The sequence below is a fragment of the Triticum aestivum genome, chromosome 6B (assembly GCF_018294505.1).
Source record: "Triticum aestivum cultivar Chinese Spring chromosome 6B, IWGSC CS RefSeq v2.1, whole genome shotgun sequence".
NCBI classification, from domain to species: Eukaryota; Viridiplantae; Streptophyta; class Magnoliopsida; order Poales; family Poaceae; genus Triticum; species Triticum aestivum.
In genome coordinates this window covers 274,252,874-274,268,877 of record NC_057810.1, presented here as the reverse complement: position 1 = coordinate 274,268,877, position 16,004 = coordinate 274,252,874, and the positions used below count along the sequence as shown (strand labels likewise).

At 53.0% G+C, this 16,004-nt stretch overlaps 1 pseudogene; it reads left to right on the top strand.

Annotated features, from left to right (window-relative positions):
* Nucleotides 1-13,180: 13,180 nt before the first annotated feature.
* Nucleotides 13,181-13,692, top strand: LOC123139167 (uncharacterized; annotated as a pseudogene).
* Nucleotides 13,693-16,004: the final 2,312 nt, after the last annotated feature.

The window sequence follows — 16,004 nt, the reverse complement described above, 5'->3', positions numbered from 1 at the left end:
AGGGAACACGCCGGACTTGCGAGACATATTGGAGGACAAAGCAAGGCAATCCAGATCCATCTACGGATCACGAGGGCACCCCACGACCCGCGACGAATACCGTCGCGCCGGATACAATAACCCCGGCCGGGCCGAACACAGCAGACAACGCTCTCTCGAGCTGCGTCGTGATATTGCTCAATATAGAGGCGCCGCACACCCGCTATGCTTCACTAACGAAGTAATGGATCATCAAATCCCTGAAGGGTTTAAACCCGTAAACATCGAATCCTACGACGGCACAATAGACCCCACGGTTTGGATTGAAGATTATCTCCTTCACATCCATATGGCCCGCGGCGACGATCTCCATGCCATCAAGTACCTCCCACTCAAGCTTAAAGGACCAGCTCGGCATTGGCTTAACAGCTTGCCCGCAGAGTCAATTGGGTGTTGGGAAGACCTGGAAGCCGCATTCCTCGACAATTTCCAGGGCACGTATGTGCGGCCACCAGACGCCGATGACCTAAGCCACATAATTTAGCAGCCAGAGGAATCGGCCAGACAATTCTGGACACAGTTCTTGACAAAGAAAAACCAAATCGTCGACTGTCCGGATGTAGAGGCCCTCGCATCCTACAAACATAACATCCGCGACGAGTGGCTAGCCCGGCACCTGGGACAGGAAAATCCGAAATCCATGGCAGCACTCACATCATTAATGACCCGCTTTTGCGTGAGAGAGGATAGCTGGCTAGCTCGCAACAACAACCTCAATAAAAATTCTGGCAGTCTAGATACTAAGGACCACAACGGCAGGTCACGTCGAAACAAAAACAAACGCCGCATTAACGGCGACGATAAGGAGGATGCGGCAGTCAACGCCGGATTCCGAGGCTCTAAACCCGGTCAGCGGAAGAAGCCATTCAAAAGAACCACTCCGGGTCCGTCCAACTTGGACCGAATACTCGACCGCTTATGCCAGATACATGGCACCCTCGAAAAGCCAGCCAATCACACCAACAGAGATTGCTGGGTGTTCAAGCAGGCAGGCAAGTTAATTGCCGAAAACAATGACAAGGGGCTAAACAGCGACGACGAGGAGGAGACCCGACCGCCGAACAATAGAGTACAGAAGGGTTTCCCCCCACAAGTGTAGATGGTGAACATGATTTATGCAACCCATATACCCAAGAGGGAGAGGAAGCGCGCACTAAGGGACGTCTATGCGATGGAGCCAGTCGCCCCGATGTTCAATCCATGGTCCTCTTGTCCGATCACTTTCGATCGAAGAGACCATCCGACCAGCATACACCATGGCGGATTCGCCGCATTGGTTTTAGACCCAATCGTCGATGGATTTCACCTCACGAGAGTCCTGATGGACGGCGGTAGTAGCCTGAACCTGCTTTATCAGGATACAGTGCGCAAGATGTGCATAGACCCCTCAAGGATTAAACCCACAAAGACAACCTTTAAAGGTGTCATACCAGGTGTGGAAGCCAATTGTACAGGCTCAGTCACACTGGAAGTGGTCTTCGGATCCTCGGATAATTTCTAGAGCGAAGAGTTAATCTTCGACATAGTCCCATTTCGCAGCGGCTATCACGCTCTGCTCAGACGAACCGCGTTTGCAAAGTTCAACACGGTGCCGCATTATGCATACCTCAAGCTCAAGATGCCAGGCCCTCGTGGAGTCATCACGGTCAACGGAAATACGGAACGCTCCCTCCGAACGGAGGAACATACAGCGGCTCTCACGGCAGAAGTACAAAGCAGCCTTTTAAGGCAATTTTCGAGTCTGGCCGTTAAACGGCCGGATACAGCAAAACACGCCCGAAGCAATACCAACCAAGACAACCTGGCACAATCAGAGCACGCGTAGCAATGCGGCCCTAACCCCCGCCCTCGCATGATTGCAAGAACAACCCTCCGCGTACATCATTACGCTTTGGAGATACCATGGGCGCAGGGGAAGGGGCACGATCACAATGGACCCAGAGTGCGGCTCGACCACACCGGGGGCTCGCAAGTGCACCCCCCTTTTTTTTCCTTCTTTGTATACACAGGACTCCGTTAACCAGAGGCCCTGTCCGGCGCTGAACCTGCCGAACTCACGATGCAACAGCCAGGGAAGAAAGAAGGCTGCGACAAACACTCAGGTGGTCTCAATTACGAGCATTAAATTCGATTATATACACCAAGTCCGCAGCTCATCCCTGGAGGGGGACATGTTTAATTAGTCCAAATCCCGTGCTTACCGCACTATTTGTATCAGTCCGCACTCATAGCAGACTTCCTTTAATAAATAATGCAGCACTTTTCGACTGCAATTACATTACTTTTTATATATATATGTTCATTACAGGACATCTTGCACCCGTATATTTTGGTACGGTCTAATACACCAGGGGCTTATGTTCCCCACATTATGGTGTGACAAGTCCGAACACTTTCATAAGGGCGGCACCCCGAACTTATAGCATTATATGAATCGGCTCCGAATCATGTCTTGGGTCAATAGTTGGGTTTTCCCGGCTCCCACGTTTTGGTGCCTTACGTTCCGTTCTGTCGGCTAAGGTGGCACTGGGAGAACCACTGCGATTACGCCCCGGTTGAGCCGGGCGAGCGCCTCAGTGGAGAAAGCTAAAACTGACTGGCATGATAAGGCGAGAGACTGGTCGCTGTTCGAGAGGTCTTTTCGAGTCCATAAAGACTCACGCCGCTTCGAGCAATGTTCCGGATAAATGTCCGATGAAGGCGTGGATAGCGCCCCGGATTCGGTCTTCCGAATACCAGGGGCTTCGCCGAAATTTAAAATTATAGAATTCTATGGCTAAGTGAGAGTGTTCAAGCATTATAAGTCTGGTTGCCTTGTTCGTTGTGTTGAGCGCCTCCCTAGATGGACCCAAAAATGGGAACAAGAGTGCTCAAGTTTATCCCGAACACCCCAGCACTCGCGGCTCGGGGGCTGAAGCCAACGACTTGCCATCTCTCAGATTTTATAAACGGCCGCACAGAAGGTAATATTTTAAATTAAACAAGCGTTGCTTAATGCGCATATGAACAAAGTTTTCAGCGCACAGGATAATACATAGCGAGTTTACTCAAAAATTACATCTCTGGGGCATTCATCCGCAATATCGCGGGCTCCCTTCAGGACAGTTTTATAATACATTTCGGGCGTACGATACTCCTTGCCCGGTGGCAGCGGGTCAGTGAGAAGCTTTTCCGCATCCAGCCTGCCCCAGTGCACCTTTGTGCGGGCAAGGGCCAGACGAGCACCTTCAATACAGGCGGAGCGCTTGATGACCTCCACCCAGGGGCACAAATCCACCAGCCGCCGCACAAGGCCGAAGTAGCTCCTAGGCATGGCCTGTCCAGGCCACAGCCGGACTATAAGGCCCTTCATGGCCTCCTCAGCTACCTTGTGGAGTTCGACCAGCTGCTTCAGCTGGTCGCTTGGGGGCACCAAATGGCCGGCCTCAGCGTACTGAGACCAGAAGACCTTCTCCGTCGATCTCCCCTCCTCGCCACGATAGAATGCGGCGGCATCGGACACACTACGCGGCAGATCTGCAAATGCCCCTGGAGAGCTCCGAATGCGGGTAAGTGTTAGGTAGTTTACATTAACATGCTTGCTTTGCATGAAAAATGCCTTACCCGCCGCTATCTTCTTTACATCTTCAACCTCCTGAAGGGCCTTACGGGCCTCGGCCTTGGCGGACTTGGCACTTTCGAGAGCCGAGGCAAGCTCGGACTCTCGAGTCTTGGAGTCACGCTCCAAGCTCTCATGCTTCTCCATGAGAGCCTGGAGCTCTTGCCGTACTTTCGCTACCTGTGCCTCCTGCTTTTCTCGCTCTACCCGTTCCGCGGCCGCACTGTGTTCGGCCGCGGACATAGCCTCCTTCAGGGCTGCCACCTCATTTGTGGCCCCTGCAATACCCATATTATCCTTGTTAATCTTATTGTAACCAAAATCCTTTTCTATAAGGTAACTATTCAAAGTGGTGTTACTCACCTTCTTTGTCCTCGAGCTGCTTCTTGGCATGGCCGAGCTCTTGCTCGGACCGCTCGAGATCCTGCTTCAACACACCGACCTCCGCAGTCAGTGCGGCAGAGGTCAGCAGCGTAGCCTGCAAACCCATATTGACATATTTTAAGCAACCCTGCGTATATCTTCTTAGATCCTCAGTCCGGCTTTTCTTTCCGAACACCGAACTGAGCATCAGGGGCTACTGTCTATGCGGTATTACATTACATAATTATAACTTCTTACCTCAAAGCCTGTTAGAAGGCTGCTGCAGGCTTCGGTCAGCCTGCTCTTGGCAAGCTGAACCTTCTGAATCACTGCACCCATGATAGTGCGGTGTTCTTCCTTGATGGAAGCGCCTTTAAGCGCCTCTAACAAGTTGTCCGGCGCCTCCGGTTGGACGGAGGCCGCCGGAGTCACAGTCTTTCCCTTCTTTCGAAGGGGCCGCCTGCCGGACTCTGGAACCGCTGCAGGTTTCCGATGTAGAGTCCGACGCAAAGTACGGGAGGCTGCCTGGCGGTGCCTCCAGAGCCTCCTCCTGATGGGTCCCTCTCTGGGATCCCACCTCGGCGTCCTCATCGGCGCGGGGGGTAGAGGCAGTCGGAAGTGAATCCACATCCGACGGGGCCAACGACCCGCTCGATGAAGTGGGGAGATCATCATCGGCCGGACTGTGGACAGTATGCGGCATTAGTAGGACACTAGGTGACGCGAAAGAAATTGCATATCAGGGATCCGGATACTTACGATCTCGCCGGAGGCCTGGCCCTTGATGGCCACTCCTCCTCGCCAACAATGGTGTTGGCGGAACTGTCCGGGGGAATAGTTCTCCCCCTCTTGGACCCTTCGGCCTCCACTATTGGGGAAGCCTTCCTCTTCCTCTCTCCCTCCTCCGGGAGAGAGTCTTCTTCCTCCTCCTCGTCTTCGGGGGAGGAGTCCGCCTCGTCGTCGGACGCTTGATTGCGGGAACTCTTTCGAGTCCCTGTAGCCACCTTCTTGGCCTTCTTCTCCGGCACCACGTGCGGTGCCGGAACCATCAGCCCTGCTAGACGGGCGTTCACTGGGTCTTCTGGCATGGGAGCCAGACAGATGAGCTGCTCGGCCTTCTCCATCCATTCCTGCCAAAGGAAAAGAGAGATTGAAACCCTCTTAGAATCAATCTGTTTACCACAAGTGTCCCGTAAAGGGGTTGAATCACTTACCTCGTCAGCTGGATGCTGCGAGCGAAATCCGCGATCTTCCATCGCGGATGCGGGGGCTTCGGCGCCCTTAAACAGCACCCTCCAGGCGCCTTCATACGTCGTGTCGAAGAGCCCGCTTAGCGCCTGGTGCTGTTCCGGAATGAACTCCCACAGATTGAATGCCCGTTCTTGGCATGGGAGAATCCGGCGGATGAGCATGACTTGGACCACGTCGACGAGCCTGAGCTTATTGTTCACCAGCTTCTGGATACAGGCTCAAAGTCCCGTCAGCTCCTTCGGATTGCCCCACAACAAGCCCTTCTCTTTCCAGGAGGTGAGCTGCGTGGGGATGCCAGATCTGAACTCGGGGGCCACCGCCCACGTGGGTTCGCACGGCTCGGTGATGTAGAACCACCCCGATTGCCACCCATTAACGGAGTCCACGAAGGCCCCTTCGAGCCAAAGGACGTTGGGCAACTTGCCCAACATGGCGCCTCCGCATTCCACTTGCGTGCCCTTCACAACCTTCGGCTTGACGTTGAAGGTCTTGAGCCACAGGCCGAAGTGGGGCTGGATGCAGAGGAAGGCCTCGCACAAGACGATAAACGCCGAGATGTTGAGGATGAAGTTCGGCGCCAGATCGTGGAAATCCAGGCCGTAATAGAACATGAGCCCACGGACGAAAGGGTGCAGTGGAAAGCCCAGTCCGCGGAGGAAGTGGGGAAGGAAGACGACCCTCTCATGGGGCCCAGGGGTAGGGATGAGCTGCCCCTCATCGGGCAGCCGGTGCGCAATATCGCTGGAAAGGTATCCGGCGTTGCGCAGCTTGGTGATGTGCTCCTCCTTGATGGTGGAAGCCAACCACTTGCCTCCTCCTCCGGACATGGTCGGGGAAGGTTAAGACGAGATGCGCGAGCTTGGGCGTTGGAGCTCGATTGCGCGGAGGTGGATGAGTAAAGGAGGAAGAAGGCGTGGGTGAAAAGGTGAATCCTTATCCCTTATATAGGCAGGGCGAAGATTATGTGCCCCCCGCCAGCCTGGTAAAAATCGCTTATCTCCCAAGCGCCACCATCAATGGCGCGGTTGGGTTACCCACGTCCGTATTGATGAGAATCCCGGAATGAGGGGAACACAATCTCTGCTTCGACAAGACGTGCCAAGGAAACCGCTTCGCTAAACATGCTGAGGTGGTATAATAAAAAACGATTCAAGTAAAAGCCTGGTAGCGGTGTGATGTCATGCCGCATAATACGTCAGCAGATTGGACTTGTGTACATTTTATTCTCTCTGCGGTGGAATGTGGAATTTATTTTGCAGAGCCGGACACTATCCTGGGGTTCATGATCTTCTCTGGATTATTCAAGGGAGGAACCCGCCTTGCAATGCCAAACATTATGCGCGCCGGAATTATCGTCATTGAAGCCTGGTTCAGGGGCTACTGAGGGAGTCCTGGACTAGGGGGTGTCCGGACAGCCGGACTATCATCATCCGCCGGACTCCAAGACTACGAAGATACAAGATTGAAGACTCCGTCCCGTGTCCGGATGGGACTTTCCTTGGCGTGGAAGGCAAGCTTGGCAATACGGATATGTAGATCTCCTACCATTGTAACCGACTCTGTGTAACCCTAGCCTCCTCCGGTGTCTATATAAACCGGAGGGCTTTAGTCCGTAGGACACAACATACATCACAACAATCATACCATAGGCTAGCTTTAGGGTTTAGCCTCCTTGATCTCGTGGTAGATCCACTCTTGTACTACCCATATCATCAATATTAATCAAGCAGGACGTAGGGTTTTACCTCCATCAAGAGGGCCCGAACCTGGGTAAAACATCGTGTCCCTTGTCACAGGAGACAAGGGACACGATGTTTTTACCCAGGTTCAGGCCCTCTCGATGGAGGTAAAACCCTACTCCTGCTTGATTGATATTGATGATATGGGTAGTACAAGAGTGGATCTACCATAAGATCAAGGAGGCTAAACCCTAGAAGCTAGCCTATGGTATGATTGTTGTAATGGTTATTCGTCCTACGGACTAAAACCCTCCCGTTTATATAGACACCGGAGAGGGCTAGGGTTACACAGAGTCGGTTACAATGGTAGGAGATCTACATATCCGTATCGCCAAGCTTGCCTTCCACGCCAAGGAAAGTCCCATCCGGACACGGGAGGAAGTCTTCAATCTTGTATCTTCATAGTCTTGGAGTCCGGCCGATGATGATAGTCCGGCTATCCGGACACCCCCTAGTCCAGGACTCCCTCACTGGCCTCACATGATATGCCAGATGAGCGGGCACCAAGACCCAAGCTGGATGTGCACCAAGGAGATGCTTCACTTGGAGGTAGCTCACTAGGTGAACTACATATCGATCTGCAAGCTGTCGGAGGCGGTGTGGTGGTTCGGCAAGGGGCCGTACGCGCGCGCGATTCCACAGCCAGTGGTAAGTCTTCTTTTCTACTTTTTCTTTAGTTGCCGAGTTTTCCTTGGCCGTCTTGACCAATCGGCTATGAAACAGAGCACCCTCCTCTAGCTAGCAGCCGTCGCCGTAGGGCCGGAGCGTCAGTTCCTCCCTGGCCGGGAGGAGAGTGATATGGATGACCCCGACTTGGGGGCGGCCACCCTGGAGGACGACGCAGTAGGCCGAGGCGGCGAGGCAGGCGGCTTCGGAGCTGGAGGCGGCCTTGAGGATTGGCCTGATGATAACGAAGAAGAAGTCGTCCCGCACCGCCAGCCATCGTCCGACCAATTGGGTGCGAGATCATCCGTCGCGTCAGCTGCCCGAGGCGGCGCGCAACAATGTCGGGCCATGCTGTCGATGTTCAGCAGCCAGCCGAAGAAACCCAAGATCTCGGTGGCGGCAAGCAAGCGAGAGGAAGCGGCCGCAAAGGTGAACCGCTTTCGCAATGTCGTGAAGGTGCCCCAAATGGTTTCTTCATAAGTGTCGGCTTCTTACCGCATTTTTTCCTCTTTCATTTCAACCATTCTTCCGAGTTTTCTTCCTGTTGATTAAATAGGGCCCCGCTCTCTCTTGAGCGGTCAGTCGCCGGCTCCATCGTGGGGGCGGCGGGGGCTCCACCTGCGCCCACCGCATAGACCCGCACACCAAGCTTCAGGCAACGACGGAGAGGAACACGCGGGAGGCGCGTGAGGAGCAGGAGGCGGAGCGGCAGAAGGCGGCTGCCGCCAAGGCGGTGCAGGAGGAGGCGGACGAGGTCGCAAGGGCGTAGGCCGACACCATGGCCAAGGCCCAGGTGGACACCGCAGCCGCAGTGTAGGCGGGGGAAGCCTCATGTGGCCAGCCCCCACAGCTCGTCATCCCCCTCTGCGTTGTGGCGCCTGTGCCCAAAGCATCGGCGGTGCCGTCTGAAGGAGCAGGTGGTGACCAGCCGGTCATGGAGAGGGAGGGGGGCGACGGCATCACCCCGGAGATGGAGGTAACTCCACCAGTGCCGACTGTGACGGACCAATGCGGCCAGCCCAACGTGCCACCCACACCACCGGCTGGAGGTGGACCGGCGGCAGGAGCGGACCTTGTGGTCTGGTCTCCAGCACGCCAGCGCGCGGGGAAGGCGGCCTCGGTGCCACATCCGCTGAAGGCCAGTTGTGCCAACTTGTCGACCCAGGAGCTGGAGGCGGCATGCATCAGCTCGCCGGACTAGACGCCAGGGGGCGGGATGGTCGTGCTGAACGAGGCGGCGCAGGACATCCGGACCCGGCTTCAGTCTTAGGCCAACGCCCTGAAGAACTACAACCAGGAGTTCCTGGCGACGCGGATGGCCATCCGGGTGAGCCTCTTGCTCTTTTGCTTTTTATTCTTGTATCCATCCGTGGGGGCACATTAGCGCACCCACTGGATGTAGTCCCCGAGTTTCGAGCCGGTTGCTGAGCAGGAGTCCTGGAACTTCCAAGTAGGCTTGAGTGTTGACTTGTCTTCCCTTGTTCGTCTGCCCTTTATGCAGGACTATCATAATCCCCGTGCGGCCGCCTTCAACTCCCATGTCCGGGAGCTGACTCAACGGACTGGCGACCTATCTGGAAGCCGGAGTAAGTGTTCCACCTTCTATCTCTTGTGGGGGCACGTCAACGCACCCACTGGGTGTAGTCCCCAAGATTCGGGCCGACTGCTGAGCAGTCGGGCCGGATCTCTTCTGGCGACTTCTTGCTTATTGATTATTTTTCTTTGCTGTCTTTGCAGAGGCCAACGCCGCCCTACAGCAGCAACTGGGTGAGGCCCAGACCGCGCTGCGCGCCAAGGAGGCGAAGTGCAGCATGGTGGTTCAGGAGCACGACTGCCTGGCCAAGCAGCTAGCTGACCAGGAGAAGAGTCATAAGGCGTCTCTCTAGGCGGTGAAGGACAGCGAGGCCACCCTCCAAGCCGAGTTTGAGACCCAGGCGGCGAATTGGGCTGAGTCGGAGCAGGCGCTGAGCGACGACTATGGCCGAATCGAGGACATGGTTGACGGTAAGTTGCCTTCCTCCTCGTCCCTTCGTTTGCCGCATGTTATTTAGTTTGGCTTCTGACTTTGTATTCCGTTTTTCTTCCTTGCGTAGAGTACTTCCCTGGCCACTCTGTTGCGGCCAGCCAAGTCATCAAGGCTCATCGTGAAGTGCGGAGGCAGGCTGGCGCTAAGATTGGGCCGAATGCTCACTGGACTCTTGAGGAGCAGCTCCTGGCCATCCAGGCCCATCTCCAGCCGGCTCACCGGATGCCCCGCCGCCTTCAACGCGTCGGGTCCTAGGTGCTATCCGCCCTTTGCCTGACAAGTCGGCGTCGCGTACCCCCAGTCGGACTGCCGATTAGCTCGAAGTGGCAGTCGGCCGCTTTGAGGCGTGGAAGGCTTCTTCGGCCTGAGCAGGCGCCAGGAGGGCGTTGGAGTTTGTCAGGGCATAGTACCATAGGCTGGATTTAGCCTAGTTGGCCACGTTCCGGCAGGAGGCTAACGAGGAGTTGGTGGCGGTGAGGCCCGCCATCATTCATCGCGCCACGGCGATCGCCGACTACACCGACACCAGCATCTTCGTCCTTGAGTTGAATGAAGACGGTGCAGAGATGCCGGTGGACTTGTTCGGGCTGAACCTGGCACACGGCATGGACTCGGCGGAGGAGATCGACTCCAGTGACGAGAGCGAAGACGAGGAGGACGAGGACGGCGAAGACGCCGCGCCAAACGGTGGAGCAGACGGCCAGCCTCAGCCTGGCCGTGCCTCCAGCAACGAGGCTCATGCGAGAACACCGACTGTTGCCGGCGATGATCAAGTCGAGACTCGTCACCCGCCCACTCCACCAGCTAGCGCCACCGTCTCCACCGACCTGCCGGGCTCGCCTGTTGCTCCCTTGGTCTAGGCGTCCAGTTTTTATCCTGCTCGTCAATCTTTTGAACAATGTTTGTTAAATTCGCGCAGTTCCACCCACCGGGCGTGTATTCAAACTATATTGATTTCCGGCCTTCGAAAGCCTTTTGTGTAAATATTATCTTGTATGTGTTATGCTGGTGTCGGTTTCCGACTTTACTTGCTTTTAATATATTTCCGCCTTTTTCCTTTGCCGCCCTCCCTTGGTCACCGTCTTCCCAGCCGAATAGCTGCTCTGCAGTCTGTGGCTGGGCAAGTACTTGGCTGTTTGGGAGGGCAAGTACTTCAACCTTCTTAGATTGTGTCAAGGTGAGTGGGAAGCCGGCCAGCCGACTGCTTAGCAGTCGGTTGGCAGGGTGAGGAGCCGGATTGTGTTATGTAAGCTCATTGGTCCTTAGCCATTTTTCATGTGGGCATCATTTCCTGACATTGACTCTAGCCAGCCGAAAAAAAGCTTCTGCGAGCTGTGACTTTCGCCAAGAGAGGGCTTAGATGCCGGCACACTACTTGTCTGACTGCATGTAGTGCTGACATAATTCAAGGCGGCAAGTCCCCGGGCCGACTGGTCGAACCCGGTGTAGGACGAAAGAACAAATGTACTAACACATTTATAGGCATAATACTCATCATATGGATAATAGAGGGTAGTCCCCGAGTGCTCCTCGGTGGGCCCGATGTCTTGTACTTAAAACAAAAGATAGCTTGGTACATACTGCATTAACTGTAAAATCTTCGAAGGAGATTGGCGTTCCATGGGTGTTCCGACTCTTTGCCGGAATCATCTCTCTTGTGTGCCTTGGGCTTCTGTGTGTCGATCAGGTAGTAGGAGTCGTTGGCCAAGGCCTTGCTGATGATGAAGGGGCCTTCCCAAGGGGCCAAGAGCATGTGCTGGTCGGCTGTTCGCTGGATCAGCCGGAGCACAAGGTCGCCCTCTTGGAAGGATCTTGGCTTGACCTTCTGCCTGTGGTAGCGGTGCAGGCTCTGCTGGTAGATGGCGGACTGACCGAGTGCTAATAGCCAGCCCTCTTCCAGCAGATCAACACCGTCTTCTCGCACTTCCTTCGCCTCCGGTTTGGTGTACATGGTGACTCGAGGTGAGTCGAAATCGATGTCAGTTGGAATGACGGCCTCGGCACCATACACAAGGAAGAAGGGAGTGAAGCCGGCTGCCTTGTTCGGAGTGGTACGCAGGCTCCAGAGGACGACCGGCAGCTCCTCAAGCCAGCAGCCGACCGAACGCTCCAGTAGCTCAGCCAGTCGGGGCTTGATGCCAGAGAGGATGAGGCCGTTTGCTCGCTCGACTTGGCCGTTTGACTGCGGATGGGAAACAGACGCTAAGTACAGTTAGATGCCCTGCATCGCGCAGAAACAGGCTAATGCTCCTTTGGCGAAATTTGTGCCGTTGTCAGTGATGATGCTGTGTGGTATGCCATACCGAATGGTGATATCTGTGATGAAGGTCACAGCAGTCGGCCCATTCAACTTCTTGATTGGCTTTGCTTCAATCCACTTGGTGAACTTATGTATGGCAACAAGTAGATGTGTCATGCCACCGCGTGCCGTCTTGAATGGGCCGACCATGTCCAGCCCCCAGACGGCAAAGGGCCAGGTGAGGGGATGGTCTTGAGTGCAAAAGCCGACAGGTGTTGCTTGGATATGAAAACTTGGCACCCTTTGCAGTGTTTAACCAACTCTTTGGCATCTTCCAAAGCAGTCGGCCAGAAGAAACCATGGAGGAAAGCTTTGGCGACAAGTGATCTTGAGGCCGCGTGGTGGCCGCACGCTCCTTGATGGATCTCTCTGAGGATTGCAATGCCCTTCTCTGGCTCGACGCAGCGCTGGAAGACTCCAGTCACGCTGCGCCTGATGAGATCTCTGTTTAATATTGTGTAGGATCCAGCTCGGCGTTGAACTTGTCTTGCTGAGAACTCGTTAGTCAGCAGCTCTCTGTTCACCAGAAAGTTGAGGATGGGCTGGGCCCATGATGGAGCTGTGACTTCTTCTATTGCCAACATGACTACTGCGACTAGTGCGGTTGGGTTGGGAGGTGTTGGGTTGGAGCCGGCCATCGCCTACTGTGTCGTTGAAGTCCCACTACTAGGGAAAAGCTTATAGACAGACGCTTACTAGTAGCGTGCTATATTTCCCAGCGCTACTGCTATTTACTAGTAGCGTGCTGTATTGACCCTCGCTACTAGAAAATGTTACTGGTAGAGCGTGACAAAAAAACATGCTACTAGTAAATATCTTCAATTGTGACTGGCGCACAAAATGTAGTAGTAGCGCGGGTTGTAAAACCTACGCTACTACTACGTGGATAGCCATAGTGTAGGTCAGACACCCACGCTACTACTAGTATCCCACACCACCCACCCCCACCGGATACACTCCCACCCGCAACCATCCCACACCACTCAACCCACGTTTGTCTAAAAAAATCCACCAACGCCCGATCCAGATCCTCTCCGCCTCCATCCCCTGCTACATGCGCCACGCTGGCGGCCGCGTGGCCGCTGCTCCCTGTCTTGTGCCGTTGCTCGCCCCTCCCTCAGTCTAGAGAGCTCGTCGATGAATCTCGTATCCATCAGATCACCGTCGCCAGCCTCCCGTCCCAGCCCACCTGTCCGCCGATGGCCTACTCCTGGTTCCCATGGCCGTTCCGCCGCCGAGCCGGCGACAACAACAGCGGCGGAACTGGAACAACAGAGCCGGGAAGGAGGAGGGCGCAGAGGAGCTCGGCCTCATGCCGCAGCTCCTCGACTTCCTCCAGACACTCTCCCTCGACGCCTTCAAGTCCTTCGCCCTCCGGCTCCACCAAGGCACCCCCTCCTTCCTCCCCTCTCGATTCCGCTCCCCTGCTAGTTCCCTCTCGATTACTGACGGTGCTATGCTTTGTCGCAGGAGGATCCGCGGAGGCGGCGGCCGAGCTCTCGGACTGGCAGTAGCGGCACCGCATCCTCGTGCTCCCCAGAGCCAATGTAGGTTCCCCGCGGATCTCGTCCTCCGCTTCGCCCAAGACAGAGATGGCTCTTAGGTCTCAAATTGTAATTTGTGATCCCTACAGGAACTCGCTAAGGTCCGCTATGATCTGTGCCCACGCCACATGAAGGACAAGCAGTTCTGGACATACATCTTGCCGTAAGCTCTTGCCTCATTAGCTTTCGCCCATGTGTGAGTGCATTGTTCCAGTCCAAGTGCTCAATTAGCTTCATGTTGGTCTTGATATTGTGAATCTTCAGTTAGGAATTCTAGTCCATGGTACTCCTTAATACCCAGCAAACTATATTTGTACCTAAACATGATCGTCCCAGTTGCGTGTGTACCGTTGTGCTGTTTTGTATATATAATAAACATCCAACAAAAGGGATTGGCATCTAAAGATGAGAAATTATGTCAAATGTGAGTACCTGTTTTTGTAAAAGCTCAGCAAAAAGGGGACATCATCCATGAGGTGTTATACTTCCAGTAGAGATAACACCTTTTTCTACTTGTGTTGTTGACTATAAATTTTCTGGTGTCACACGAGTATCTCGTGACGGCGATCTGATGGATACGAGATTCCCGATGTTCTTAATACCTAGGGTTTGTCCCCGTACCCTGTTTTGTTTCCCTCACCTATTGTTTTGGTCGATCCTGGCAGAGCGCCATCGAGGAGCAGCGGTACCAGGAAGCCTCCAGGCTGACCAAGCTCGCAGAACTAGCCTGGTGAGCCCCCTATCTCCCACTCCTGCTTCTCCACCGCTGCTTCTTCTTAATAAACCATCTTCTAATAGCAAGGTGCTGGTCCTAATATAAGTAATAACAAACCATGGCTAGTGATAATTCCTTTGTTGTTCGATCCTTTGTATATGCAAAAGAATATACACATGTCTGTTCCAGATATGGCCAAAGTTGTCAACACTAGATAATCCATCAAGTGGGCTTTTTATGCCATCCTGCAGCACGCGTTGTTCGGTTTGACTCTAGCCAATTTCATTCTCAGGTGGGTTAGTGGGTGGGATATGCTAAGGACACCGATGACTCAATCCTGAGGATTGTGCGGATAAACCCTGGTGTCGGGAGATCCGTCGCCAAGAGCTACAGGCCAACGTCCGCTTTCTCCGTTCTCTTAAGTTCGGTTGATGCAAAAGTGAACATGTAGTTTTTTATCCTAATTTATCACAAGCGAGGAGCGGTGAATTCTATAGTCCATTAGGTACGGTTCATCAGCAACTGCATAAGCTTCGATTTCTACTTCTGAATTTTGAATGATTGTATGAGCAAATGAGTGCTACAGTTATTGCCTAGATACCACCGGCATCCATTCTTTTAGTTCAAAATAAAAAAGACATCCTACATATATGCACATGCCCCAACATGGACATATTTATGAAACTACTGTTGTTGGTTTAGGCAAACACCTCAAAGTACTCAAAAGTACAGTTTTGTAGAAACCATAGTATTCTGATTGAGCTAGTAAGATTTAGTTTATGTAAGTTTAGTAGATGAACTAGTAGGATCCTTCTGCTGAACTGAAGATGCTATTTGCCTCACATTTTGGTCAGTTAAACTTTCCCAGATTATGTAAATTTAGTAAGAACTAGTAAGACTTAAATCAACTGTATGGGCAGCATTAACATAGGTGCTCTAGACAGCTCTCTGATATTAAATATTCCTGCCGACTCCTTCTATTCAGAGGCAGCTTGTATTCTTTACTATAAAATCTCCTGAAAGAGAGAATGTTAGGCATTAAGGCATTGAGCCATTGTAGTATATCTTCCAAGTTTATGGATGGCTATTTTGACCACAGTAAATTCTCGCAGAGAGAAGAAAAAGAGACCACAAGGTCTCTGGTCTCTCAATTTTTATACCTGTACATCCCCTCCTATGATGCTAGCTGAAGCAGCTTGTTGAGTTATTTTGAAATCTTCTATGCACTTTTCTGTTGAGTGCCTTTATTTTAAACTATGAGATATGCCTATGTTTAATTTGGAAATCTAAATGCAATCTTATGTTGTTCCACCGAGGTTGATTTTCAAAATGTGTATATCTAAAGTTTTTATAAGAAATACATTTCTGAGCTCGGGCAATCGTAGGATGACTCGAGACATACTACATATGATTTGAGATGTATATGTATGCAGCTTCACCCTTTGCTAAAAATGTCCTATACAATGTAGGCTTTGTGAAGCCACATGAGCTAGGGGTTGCACCGTAGGAGCATAGTGTGTACAAGTACTGAACATTGAAGATTGCATTGCAGCTCATCAGTATGCCTTCCTTGCAATCTTTGAAGCCAATTAAATTCAGAAGTGTTATTTTTTCTGTACAAGTTTGTATGTGTCAAGTACTTGCTAATTGATGTTTTGAGGGGTGCTCATATACTTACTCGTCAACATGGAAAGTTTTCACATTTGTTCTAGCTGTCGCTATGGGTTAGCGACTTAGCATACATGTTGTAATAAGGTTTCACAT